Below are 12,691 nucleotides of genomic sequence, written 5' to 3' on the forward strand. Positions count from 1 at the left end.
CTCTCCTTCATTTCAAACTTTAAATATTGATGAAAAGTTTATTAAAGACATATATTAAGAAACATTTGGTGGTTTTTCTCCATGAATGGTTTCCTCCTAAAAATATGGTCTCTATTATGTTGATGTTTGTGCATTGTTGAGTGGTGTTGTATATTGTTCATGTCATTTTGATTTATGTATATATGGTGTTAATGATAATTTATACTCTATGAGGTTAAAAAATACTAATTGATGAGAAATACAGATTCAACCCCTCTTAGTATTACCAACACCTAGGGACAACACCCAACCTGGACCACACCAACCCTTAGCATGTTCATATTTTCACCCATAGAGTTTCAAACGAATGACCTTTACAACATGAAGTGCCTTAACTTAATACCCTCAACTTTATGCCCCATGGGACAATTTTTAAAAGGTATTTCTAAAAAGTTAGTATCCATTCAATTTTATTAAGGGAATTTCGAGGATTAAAATGTATTTTTTAAGGAAATAATAGAATAATAGCTAAACTAATAAAATAAGAGTTAGGAATTGGAAAAAGAAAAAAAGGAAAACTATTTTTTCATTATATTTGTTTTGTTTATGTTCTTATATACTTACTCTAATATGAAATATATACACCCCAAGTAAAAAAAATAAGAATTAGAAATTTAAAGAAAAAAAGAGAGGAAGAAAAAAAATATTGTGTATTGTATTTTCAACTTATCTCTTTATACATTTACTCAATTATAAAGTATAAACACCCATTGAATGGGTGCATATGCTTGATATTTGAATAAACCTATAAGAATATATGATGAATATACAAAGTGAGGATTTTATTTTCTTAACTCTTCTTTTATTATTTTTAACTATTATTTTATTATTTTTCTTGTCCCACATCCAAATGATACACATTGTATACTTTTGGATGAAGCTAAATCAAAAAAAATTGAAAAAATATGAAAATTCGTTTTTTTTCAAGAAACATTTTCTTTTCATGTATTTTCAATTTTTTTTAGTGTGGGTTTAATTAAAAGTTTATATAATTGGTACTCATTGGATACGTCAAACATCTACATGCTCTTACATTTTAGTAAAAATATAAGAATATAAGTTCAAAATATCAATAAAATAAGTAGTTTTCTTATTTTCTCTCCAAAAATAGTTACCCATGGGAATGACATCATTATCTTTATTCTTAATGGTTATTTAAAAATTTAATTTTTAAATAAATTTTTTGTTTTGCGGTCCATCTTTTACCTCAGAACATGAGGCTTATTGTCATTGAATTTGTTAGAGTTTAACAATAATCTCATGTAGGTGTTATACTACGAAACAACCCCCCCGTTTATAAAGAACAATAGCTAAGGTTAGAGTTATAAATGGGGACCCTTTTATATTTTTATGCTTAGAATAATAATACCTAAATTTAAGAAAATACCTATCAAAACCTTGCAAAATGAACTAAGGATAAAATCCACATTGCAAAACGCAAATCACACTCTTCCGCATGACTATTTTATAACATTGTCAGAAAATTGTGATATGTGATCAGCTCTCCTGTTGCGATAACCCGATAAATAGCACCTTGTCATTTCACAGTCGCATTTTGTACTTCACAGAATTCGCAACAAACTTAGCCATGCCATTAGAATGTTCGTTAGCGATTTGTGAAATGTGATATTGTGATATCCGCAATCACATTTCGCTTGATGCATTTGGTAGCGCTATACTATATCCCTTTAAAGATTGCAATGTGCGATTAAGAGCGGTAAAATGTGTGAAATAATTATGTTTTAAATACCAAAATGAACGAGTTGACAGGTTAACAAATGTTTAGTAGCTCGAGGAAGGATAATCATTTTCCAGGTTATGGGTAGTTAACATCGAGGATCTCATTAAACCTTTCTCACGATCCAAAGTCATTCTAGAGAAGATTTCAGTCTTAATTACCTGATATCATCTACACTAATATATCTTGTCTATTTCAGGCAAGCTACAAAAGACATGTCACTAAGAAAGGTGATGCAAAAATAGAGTAGGTAGACGATTGTTGAAACCAAGTTTACAGAGATGGCTGCTATCTTTTTTGATACAATTTCTGATGCTCCCAGAGGCACAACAGCTTGGGAAGTGATTTACAATAGGCTGGAGGACGAACGTCCTAAAATCATTGTCACGACAGCAACAACTGACTCAACAAGGCCTTCGGGACTTCAATACAGAGATGCTTCCTGTTATTTCCTTCATAGGATAGGAGCAAGAGCTAAAATCCTCCCATACATGGATATGATCAGGTGGGTGACCGAAAACTTTATCATTGAAGATAGTCAATTTAAGAAATCCAGAATGGAACCCATAGGGCCGTTCAGAGTAGAGGACTTGAAGAAATTGTACCACATACCTGACCTGCGAGATATCTACGACAACATATTTGTGACTACCTTCCCAAAGAAGAACCCCGACCCCTTCAAGGTAATTCAGGGTTGGAGAGTGCTGGACAAAAAATTCAAATATGACAAATCGGGAATGTATGCTATAACCTCTTTGGAAAACCCCTACAACTATGCAACAACCATTTTATGTAGATTGTATGGTCTACCCAATAATACTAAGTTTTCAATAGAATGAATTCCTCTGATTGATGCCTGTGTTAATTCCCATATCATGAATTGGGCTTTCATCCTATCTGATAACCTAACCACCACCATTACTGAATATCGACAAAAGAAATCCCCCTCTTCAGATAACCTCCCTCCATTCTATTTTAGTGCCTACATTATGGATGTTATCTATTTTTGCGTGACATTTCCAACCATGGGTTGAAAATGGACCTTATAGGACCCCTACCCAATCCATCTCAGTCATAAACAAATATGGGAATCACATTACATGCCTCACTTCTATAAGATATTTCATGCTCTTGTGTTGCCCCTACATCAAATAATTTTCAATAAGAAAGCCCCTAGGTTTTCCTAAGAAGCCGCAACAGACCTGCTTACTGTTGGAAAATATTCATTGAAGAATGGTTCACCTACATTAGGGTTTTTGGTAGCACAACTGATCCACTTGTCCTTCGTTTATATGTTTCTGATAAATTATCAGCAAGAGAGATTGCCTACGAGACAGTGGGAAGAGGCCTGACTAAAGTTCTCAAAGACGAAAAGAAGTAATTATGTCCCCCTTTCGCTGTCAAATGTGGTTCTTTTGCTTTAGCAAATTTTGTTCATGCTACTAAGGAATTAGTACATATGGAAGTGCTCAGGCTTCATACATTTCCTAAGAGGCAATTTGATCCAAACAAAGTGGCATACAATGTCACTACTAGAGTAAAGCTCAAGCCATACAACCATGAAGATAATTATTTTGGAGACTTGTTACAGTTGGTTGTATCCTTTGAACAAGCATTTGAATGGGAAAAGGTGAATCTGAAACCTGAATATTTTTAGAGCTTTCAGGAATTTGGAAATGAGAGGCTCCAGGTGATCCCAATGCATCTACTAAAGCCCCAGGATAAGCCTACACCACGTGTCACTGTTGACAACTTGGAGGTCCTAGCTCTCAAGAAGACTCTCAGGTAAACACTGAGAAGACACCAGACATAGGGAAACCCCAAGACACAAACAACACAGTTGAGTCCAGTAGGAAGTCAGCTGTGAAACAAGTGATGAGCACCTCGACTACAGAGATCAGTTCAAAGTTCAAAGGTGATAGTTTGGAGCAGGAGTGGGATCAGTTTAATTAGAAATTGCAAGGCACTCCCAAAGCCACAAATACCCAAGAAACAGAGAAATGTAAAACTCATTTGCATGTTCATAAGGATACAGGGCCCAAGTCTATCGGTGAACAATCCACACCTATGGAGGAACAAGCAACAATGTCGCAGCATACTAAAATTATCCCTACTCTACCCCCATCAGAAATTGTTCTGAAAGTAACTGAAATACCTCCACTTGATGTGTTCTATAGCCCTCTCAACAAGGATATAGTTAGAAGGCAGAGAAAAAGGATAAGGGAAGATAAACCCGAATTCCCACCTGGAAACGAGCCGATGGATGTTGTTTGGAAGGACATTCCTTTCAATATAGCTAAGAACTTGACTAGACTATCACAGTTCATAGGAGTATACGCATCGGCCACTATGGACAAGGCAACTGAAGTCTCTACTTTACTAAGAGAAAAAGAGGAGAGGATTTTGCAGCGCAAACAAAAACTCGAGACAGGGAAAGCAAGCACAAACAGGCAAGTGGCTAAGCAACTCGCACAATTGCAGAAAGACATGCAGATCCTGAAAATAAGCCATGAAGCCGATATATCGGCCAAAAACATGCAACTCCAAGAAATACAATTATCCATGGAAATATATAAGGATGTTCCCACTACTGAAGAGTTTATTAAAGAGGCATTGGAATTAAATTTCCTTTTGGTGAAACAACAAGAGTATTTTTGCCAGAAGATGTCACACATTACTCCCTATCTCACTACTAGCGACCAGTTAATAGATAAGGCAATCGACCAGGGAACAGATTTTAATGATTTAAACACCAGAATATTTGAGTTCATCGAATGTCAGGAAACAGGAGACGATAGGAAAGAAAATCTACCCGAGATTGAGGAAACTCATAAAGACATTCTCTTCACAGATTGGGATGCGAGAATCAAGCAGGCCGAGCTAGCAGTCGAAAGGGTAGTCAGGGTATCAAAGAATATCATTAAGGAAGTGAATCACATCCTGTTCATCACCAATATCATTAAAGAAGGCAATACAAAAGAAATTCCTGATTTAAATGCTCTGTATAAAGGCTTGCAAGAAAAGGCGGGGAGTCAAGGATAGGCAATTACAAAAATGACCACGACCAACTCGAAGTCGTATTGGTAGTATGTTGTTAAGCCTCACAGCCAGATTATGACTATAAACTATTTCCTTCATACGACTCAACGGATTCTGCCACCTCTCACCGATGCGATCTTCACAGGACAACTCAGGACACATTTTGGGGCACCTCCTCAAATTCAATCGATGACTAAAATTTGTGATTTAAAGGACAAGATGGCAGGCAACAAGTCATCCTCTTAGTTATGTTCATTTAGCCTCTGTTTATTTTTGGCGTTAGTTACCTAGTTAGGAGGAAGGTTGTTTGAAACCTCCTCAAAATTTGTATAATCTATTTTTGCATATTAGATAGAATAATATTTATACCCTTCTCATGAATTTAGAGAAGGGTCCAAAATTTTATCAAAAACATTTGCAAAGAATGCACTTTTGTAAGTTTGTGAATGCTTTGGTGAAATTACAGAACATGTTCTTTTCTTTTAGATATCAGACTACTTTCCTTTGTTGATGCACTTTTGTATTCTTCGGAGACAATTTGATTTGAAGAAATAAGCTGGTATATTTCATTTGTAAAATGAGATGGACTTCGCACATATGGTACTATTATCTTGTATGATTGATTCTATTTACATTTAATTAGTGGAAAAACTTACTTTCATGAATTGTATGTGAGATTTATTGTTTCTATTAAGCATTAATTTCACTTTTGTATGATGCCCAGTTGAAATTGTGATTTTCCTATATAACTCATCATATGTGCGATATATTTTATAAAATCCTTTGACTAGTTATTTAGTCAAAGGAAATTATCTTTTATGTTATCATCTCTATTTAGTTGTGTTCAATCTTTATTATCACATGTTAAGCATATATCTTTGTAGATCACATACCACACAGGAATACCCAGGTTTATATTAGAATAAGTTAGTTAGAGAAATTGAATCATAGAATAGGTCATTTAGATTATCATTATTCTATTGCAAACACTCATGAACCACCCACTCTCATCTTAAAACCCACACTGGGAAACTGGTCCCATTATCCCCAGTCGGAGCCACCACTTTAAATGGAAAAGGAGTTGTCTTAAGGTCCAGACCGGGTGGTTATCCCCCATGTTTTGGCAACAGAATTCTGAGGCCACAACATTTTGGTGCTAGAAGGAGGGAATTCAACTATGAATGGAATATAAACCTGAAAGTCATTAAAAAAACATTCATAAGAGTTAAAACCCCTCCACCATTTCTACACCTTCTGAATCTCGTTCAGAATCTCTTAGTCAGAAGTGTGAAGTTTTAGAAACATCCCCTCATATCCTGAAGTAGTAAGGTAACCACCCTCTCTAGATTACACTCCCAAGTCTCCTGAAGTTCATTCTTTGATACAAAAATTGGAACAGATATCCATTTCTGCCGATAAATTAGAGAGACCTAAAGTTTTTGAAGAAAGTGCTACCTCCTTATTACAACAAACTGGTGTATTGACTATACTACAAAGTGAAAGACTTAGGGTCGCCCCTTTTGACTTCCCCATCCCTCCATGACATAGGAAGTTACTTCATCAAGATCTGAATCTGATACCAGCCAGATCACATCACCTTTCCATCCACTCACTTCCCCATCCACTTCTACTCCATCCATGACTTCTCACATATCTGCTTCTCCAATTAGTACTACAATTAATAGTACTAACCTAGTAGTAAGTTCTTCCCCATCTATACCTACTTCTGGACCAACCTTCCCATCTTCTCAGTTCCCAACTCAAGTTATGACCAATCAATCTTGGACAAATCCTGGTGTTGTCCTAGTTACTAATCCAAATGCACTCCCAACAAACCTAGAAAAATGGTTGCCTAAGTATAATCCTGACTATGCTCTCCTAGCCAAAGAACATCTAAATAATTTTATGTTATCCATGAATCTCAATGGGTTTTCACATGAAGATGTTGTAATTAGACTCTTTCCTTATACTTTCCAAGGATCTGCTAGGTCTTGGTATTTTTCCCTTCTAGCGGGTTCAATTAGAGGCTGGGATACTTTTCAAGAAGTATTTCTTGCAAAATTTGGTGATGATAGGACCATAGCATCCTGGATCAATGATATTTCTAATTTCAAAGCTAATCCAGGTGAAAAGATCAAAGATTTCAACTCTAGATTTAACAAATTGCTAAATAAAATCATAGCTACCTCTAACCTTCTGTAGATGTACAAATAAAATCATATATATCATCTTTTCCTTCTAATATTGCAATTTTTGTAGATAGAGCTTGTTATCACCAAAATAGGACCCTAATGGGCTACTGATCAGATTATCTCAGTGCAACTATTTCAAATCAATATTTTAGCTAAGGCTTAGCCTCCTGAGCCTGAGAGGGCTCTCTCAAGGGTTAATGATTTTGATTAAAGATATGGATATATGGCTAACTCTATGGTTTGTGATTGTATATGTTTATAGGTTGAAAGATGAAGGCTGGCTACCATTGGGCTATGGAGTCAAAGTATGTTTAGTACCACAGCAAGATCAGCTTAACATGAAGTTAGGGCATAGAGAGTTTTTATACATCAACAAAACAAAGATACAATGCAAGGAAACATAGTTTATAAATACATGAAGGAAGTTAGAGCATCATTGATGAGTTCTAAGTAACATGTATTCATACCACTGCAAGTAAGTGAAAGAGGAAAGCCATGAGACAATAGGACATTAAAAACGCTCTTTGAATCTTGAGTAGTGAAGCCAAAACATTCTACCTAGCATGGAAGTCAAGGCATTATAGAGTTCAAGTGCAGAAATGCAAATATAAAACAGTGAAACACAGTTAGTTTATCTATGAAGGAAGTCAGAGCATCATTGATGAATTCTGAGTATCATAAGTAAACATCATTGCAATGTAAGTATTGGAAGATGCCATCAAAACAAGAACATACAAGAACTCTTCATGAATCTTGAGTTGTCTCAGTGGAAATTGTGCATTAGGTTAAAAATATACACAGTCTGCACATAGAGCAGCAACTGAGCCAAAAAGTCTCCAACCCTTTGCTAATTAGACCTCTTGCTCTATATAAAGCATTTACAATATGTATTAATTCATCCCTCATAAAGAGAATTCAAATTTTCTATGAGTGACACCTATTCTAACCATAAAACAAACCATTAAATGCATTTGACAGCTAACTAACAGTCCTAGAGTTCTAATACAATTAGGAGTGTAACTCCTTATTATGATTACAACAACCTTATCTAAACATTTAAAGCATTATTTTACAGCTGCAACCTCATGAAGTCGAATTTGATGAAGCCTCCCATGCTGTCACCTTGCTGTCGATGATAAACCCTAGGAATTAGGGAACATGTTTCCCTGTTTTTAGGTTTAGGATCCTTGAAAATGGCACGTGGGACAGAGCCTTTATCTTCTCATCCATGACACATTTTTCAAAACTAAAGGAGTTTTTTGTATTCCATGATGTCTAGAACAAAAACCTCTCTTGGTTTTTTAAAACACTTCTCCAGCTATCCAAAATCTGTCCTTGAAAAACACATGTAAAACAGGAAAAATCCGTTTTCTGAAATTAGGGTCTCAATGAAAGCTTAGTATCTCCCAACTGAAAAAACTTATGAATAAAGTGAGATAGGTTATTGTATCTGGAGAGTTTATGAAGAGAAACCTCCCTCATAATTCCAAAATAAATTTTCCTGTAACCAAAAACTGATCTTGAAAAAGACTGCTAAAACTAGAAGACAAAGCTTGACTTTCAACAGTTTCATAGCGCAAGTTTAACCATAAATTTATCCCACCTCAAAACGAATTTCAAGAAACTGAAAGACGTATTTGTAGTTCAGCATGTGAGGAAGAAAAGCCTCTTTCAGTTTTCAAAATTGAGTTCTCAGCTGCTCAGGAAACATTCTGGAAGTTGACTAGTAAAAGCAGAGAACATAGTTTTTTATGCTGAAACAGGATTTTTCAGGGGTTTCGTAGTGCGCTATGAAAACACTGATTTCGTACCGCAAAATAGGATTTTTACATTGTCTGCACTACGAAAACGTGGATTTGTAGCTAATTTTAAAATTTCTCCAAAATGATGTGAGATATGACTTCTAAACACATGGTGAGGCTTCTAGGACATTGAATGAGGCTGTCAAACTTTATTTTGAAAAGAGATATGACCTTAAAAGACTTCTAACCTTATGACCTAACCCTTAAAGCATGAAATGACCTAGAGACCCTTTAACACCATCACTAGAAGAAGGGTTTGTAAATGAGAATGACACTAATTGTGATGAGATGACTCAAAACTTATAAGACTATGACTAGAAACAAGGCAACTTTCCAAAGCTTAGAGACAAAGATTTTAGGGTGATAACAGAGCCAATAAGGCTACCCTTGTAGAAAAAATGAAAGAAGCCCTATCTATAGAAAGAAGAATCATAGCCTTGGAAAAGAGATCACAAGCAAACGAAAGGAAGTCAAAGAAAGTACCATTTAAGGATGACTCTAAGAAGAAATATTCAAAGGACCCTTTCGTTCTAGAATGCATTCAGAGAGTCTTAAAAACAATGTCTAATGAAATGGTTGAAATTAAGAAAAAGGTCGCAGAATCCTCTGCTCCCAAGAAACCTTTTTCATCATTCAAAAAGTACCCTTCTTCTGCATCACAACCCCCAAACACCATTTCAAATAATGAGTCTGACCGATAAACAGAGGAAGATTCACCAGACGAAGAGGAAGTTGAAATGGAAGAAGAAATTGAACTAAATGGGATGTGGGATTTCATCGTCCCAGCTGAAGAAGAGGCACAAGTAATGCCAGTGACTACAGGAAGTAAAAACTCTCCTGACATGTCTTTCAAAAATCAGAAGCAAAATGCTGCTACTCCTGCAAAGGAGAAAAGAGTAGCTAAGAAATATAAGACTAGCCAAACTGATCTTATTCCTCGAGATTCCCTAATTGCCTCAAAAACATTGGTAATCTTTGATACAATGGAATACAATATAGTGGAAGACATGAAAAATACTAGAGCTAACATCTCGTTGCATGAGCTCACTAAACTCAAGCAACAATAGAAGATTCTTTTAAGAGAGTTGAAGGCAGTTCCAGTATCTCCTCTACCATTTGCTGTAGTTACTCAAGTTGCTTATGATATGGGAAAACCTCTCTCATCCTCAAACAAGTTGAATCCTTTAGATCTAGTCCTGATTGGTGATAGGTCTATTTATCATGTTCCTCCATTTCTGCTCACTTATAAAATTTTTAACAGAAATGTTCATAAATGCGTGGTTGATTCAGGAGCCTCCTCAAATGTAATGCCAAGAGCTATGTGTACCAAATTGAACATTACACCTCAAAAAACTGCAGTACACATAGTTCAGTTAGATAGTACAAAAGTAGAGGTGCTTGGAGAAATAACATTAGTTTCAATTAGGATTTCCTCTAATCCAAAAGTAATTGATATTTTGGTGGCTGATATCCCTGAATTTTATGGTTTGATTCTTAGTGGGGATTGGTTTGAAAAGTTGCACGGTTATTTCGCAACTAATTGGTCTCACATGTGGTTTCCACACAACGGTAAACCAAACCAAATTAGGGTAGACCGAGAGAAATTCATGAAATATACAGTCACTGATCTAGAGGGAAACAATGAACGTGTTGCCTTCACTAATAATATCATCGAAAATTACTCAGCCGAGTCCTCTTTAGGATCCTTTAATGATCGGAGGTCTCCCTTTTTAGGTAATCTTGTAGTTTCTCAAAATGAAAATTTTTCACAAACAAATGCTTCCAAATGTCTAAATTTAGTAGATGAAGTTTCTAATAACTCTCTGTTCTAGACTCTCTATTTTGACGGTTCTAAATCAGAACACGGCATGGGTACAGGATGCATTTTGATCAATCCGCAAGGAGAGAAAACCATGCTAGCCTACAGACTTGAGTTCCAGTGCACCAACAATATCACTGAAGATGAAGCACTGATCCAAGGACTGTATAAAGCCATCCGTCTTAATGTCAAATACCTGCAAGTCTATGGTGATTTTGTAATAATTGTGAAACGGGTGAGAAATACAATCCATTGTGTCTCTGGGCACCTTAAACACTATCAATCGTTAGCTCAGAAATTGACTTCTCATTTTTTTGCTTTTAACATATCTTCAGTCCCGAGAGTGCAAAATGAAAGTGCTGACCTACTTTCTAACGTGGCATCTAGGCTCATCCCCTCAGAAGACTTTAGTTGCAGATTTTCACTAGAGTTAATATTTAGGCCATCTATTCCCATCAATGTAACAAATTGGAGAGTATTCAACAATGATGCGGATATAGTTAATTTCCTTACATCAGAAGGGTCGTATGAAGAACATATCGTAGATCAACATGCCCATGATCTATAAATCAAACATGATCATGATCAAAACCAAATGCCAAAGTCTGTGGTTAAGATGGAAGATATCTATGATCTAAAGGATAGGTTCAAGAGAATTACTTACTCCAAAACTCAAAGTTCTACTCTGAGATTTGAAGTAGTAAACCTAGGGTCAAATGAAAAACCTCAAAATGTCAACCTAGGTCTTGGCCTATCAGCTGAAGAAATAATATCATTCATTAGGTTATTGAAAACATATAAAGGCGTCTTTGCCTGGGATTACACAGATCTCAAGACCTATGATACCTCTATAATTCAACATACCATACCTATGACTTCGAATGAAAAGCCAGTTCAATAGAAGCTTCAAAAAATTCACCCAAACCTTGATAGTCAAATCAAATCTGAATTGAAGAAGCTTCTGAAGGCTAAAATAATCTTCCGTGTTAGACATTCTAAGTGGGTATCGAATATGGTACATGTAAGGAAAAAGAACGGTGATATTAGGATTTGTATTAATTTTAGAAACCTGAATAAAGTTTATCAAAAACATAATTTTCCCTTGCCTACTATGGAACAGATATTGCAATCAGTTGCAGGTTCCAAATTAATGTCTTTTCTAGATGGATTTTCAGAATATAATCAAATTCTTGTGCATCCAGATGACATATTAAAGACAACATTCAAGACCAAGTGGGGAACATATGCCTATCAGAAGATACCTTTCGGACTGATTAATGATGGTGCCACATTTCAAGGTGCTATGGACATTGCCTTCAGAGGTCTAATTAATAAATCAATTGTTATTTACTTGGATGAAATCACAGTCTTTTCTAAGGATAGAAACAATCATTTAAGCGACCTGAAGTACATTTTCGAAGACGCAAGAAATACGACATTTCCTCTAATCCCAAAAAATCTTATTTTGCTTCACCAGAAGGAAAACTCCTTGGGTTTATAGTATCCAAGAAAGGAATTTACATTGATCTTGATAGAATCCAAGAGATTGAAAAGATTTCCCTCCCACACAACAAAAAAAACATGTAATCATTCCTAGGCCAAATAAATTTTGTAAAATGATTTGTTCCAATTTTTTCACAAATTGTCCTACCCCTTCAAACAATGATAAGAAAAAATGTAGTTTTCAAATGGAACAAGGATGAAAGAGAGTCATTTGAGTTGATTAAAAAATCCATTATTAATGCTCCTTCATTGACAACCCCTGACTTTCTCAAACCTTTTGTATTATATACTTTTTCATCTGATACATCATATGCAGTAGTTTTGACACAGCTGAATGATGAAAATATCGAGGCACCCATCTCCTTTTTTAGTTCTAACTTGCAAGGCACCGAATTAAATTATTCAGTTGTCAAGAAACAAGCATTTGTTGTTTTTAAAACTTTGAAACATTTCAGACCTTTTCTTCTTAAAACCCATACAAAGATAGTTGTACCCTACCCTGTAGTAAGACAACTATTGATCCAAACAGAAGTAGCAGAGAAAAGAGCTAATTGAGTGA

Source organism: Pinus tabuliformis, chromosome 3_1 (assembly GCF_031772625.1).
Source record: "Pinus tabuliformis cultivar Carrire ecotype Pingquan chromosome 3_1, CPIR1, whole genome shotgun sequence".
NCBI lineage: Eukaryota > Viridiplantae > Streptophyta > Pinopsida > Pinales > Pinaceae > Pinus > Pinus tabuliformis.